The sequence below is a fragment of the Morone saxatilis genome, unplaced genomic scaffold, assembly GCF_004916995.1.
Source record: "Morone saxatilis isolate NCDOM2014 unplaced genomic scaffold, NCSU_SB_2.0 Contig22, whole genome shotgun sequence".
Taxonomy (NCBI): Eukaryota; Metazoa; Chordata; class Actinopteri; family Moronidae; genus Morone; species Morone saxatilis.
The window spans coordinates 23,801,730-23,803,446 of record NW_023339785.1 but is presented as its reverse complement, the minus strand read 5'-3'; the positions used below and the strand labels follow the sequence as shown (position 1 = coordinate 23,803,446).

The 1,717-nt window shown below is 37.6% G+C and overlaps 1 non-coding gene across 1 annotated transcript; it reads right to left on the bottom strand.

Annotated features, from left to right (window-relative positions):
• Positions 1 to 1,313: 1,313 nt before the first annotated feature.
• trnay-gua lies at positions 1,314 to 1,418 on the bottom strand. Its single transcript has 2 exons — positions 1,382 to 1,418; positions 1,314 to 1,349 (listed from the first exon to the last, which is right to left on the bottom strand). It is a non-coding gene; the product is annotated as a tRNA-Tyr (tRNA).
• Positions 1,419 to 1,717: the final 299 nt, after the last annotated feature.

Here is a 1,717-nt window from a genome sequence, read left to right as displayed (position 1 = left end):
GCGCTTGTTCTCCATGGTGGTGTTATTTCCACAGGGACAATCTGAAAAATAAAGCTTGTCCAAGAAACACAAAGTGCAAGATGTGAAACCATACAAATCATACAAAAAAGTATATTTGCTTTAAAGTTTTACAAGACAAGCCCTATAAATAATTGCACATTGATTTTTTTTTTTAGCCCAAATAGGAAAGTGCCACTGCATTACTCTCCACTGATTTGTCTATTTCACTGTAGATGTGCTCTTTCAAACCGAAATACATTTTTAGTTTTAGATCGGTCACTGCTGGGAAGCTACAGAAATGATAGCTGAACCTCTGAATCACCTCCACCCACAACACCAGAAGGAATTTAGTTTACTGATAATATGCACAGATTTTTTAAAACTTTCTGCCATTAGGGGACATAAAAAGGAAATTAAAAGCTACACATAAACGCAAAATGAATTCAAAGTAAATACAAAATAGGCCTATTGGTGTGACTTTGCCTGCAACACAATGTTAGTGGTGGGTGACTGAGAAGTAATTTCTGGTGATTTCAGTTTTGAATGTCAGACTTTGAATATCTTGACACATGTTGGAGGTCATCTGTTATTTCGTCTCAATTTGTTTTACTCATATCCAACCACCTATATCTCTTATATCCATAACTCTTGCACATTCATTTTTAATCAAATATCATTTCTATGCCTAAATATTACCTAAAGCTGTCCTAATCAATATTTGTATATTACAAATGGATCAAATAACTATGTGTAATGTGTAAGGGCTCATTTAAAGTGACAAACCCACTGCAGATTATCTGCCAGCTCTGCAGCACTACCTTTACAGAGCATTTAACTTTTCAGCATTTAGCTTTTCAGTATTTCAGCTCATTGTTTGTTTTCAGCAAAAAAGCTCTAAATCCCACTGTACACTACCTGCGGCAGCAGACAGAAGACATAGAGAGTGAACATAGTGGAGCATTTAGCAACTAAAGAGCAAGATATTTCCCTCTGGAGTTGGTAGGGACCAAAACAGCTAAAAGGAGAGTGGATATTGGACTTTCATTCGCCAGGTGGGCAGAAACCGGACCCCGCAATGAAGAAGAAGAAAATATACTTTATTAATTCCCAATTGGGAAATATTTTTTTTCACTTTTATTTTACACACACAGGCCCGAAATACAATCATGCAAATGCAGGGCTTATAGACATGAAAATGTGGAGAGATGGTGGAGTGATGGGCTGCCACGTATAGCGGCGCTGCGCGATAAGTTAGAGGTTTGGTTCCTTGGTCAAAGACACTTCGGCAGTGCACAGGAGGCCCTAAAAGTCACTCCTTCGAGCCGGATTTGAACCAGCGACCTAAGGATTCCTGTGATCACCTCTTTGTCTGGTACATCCACTACAGTCCTCCGCTCTACCAACTGAGCTATCGAAGGTAGTTATTGAATGCTGCTCTCCAAAAGATTCAGTTGATCACATACACATATTTTCAGTATGTGATGGGAATGCAAGATTGGCACACTCCAGAAGATGTGTTAAAATACTAATGTGAAATAATATTAATGAGAATAAAAGAAGATCATACAATGGATACCACTTCAATAGATAGGCAATATCTAAATAAATAGGCACACACAACTTCATAATAGGTCAGAATAGTGTTTACAGCTCCATCCATTCCTCCCTTGTGGCAAAAATGCAGGTTTAATATTAAAATTTCAATATATATTTGTTG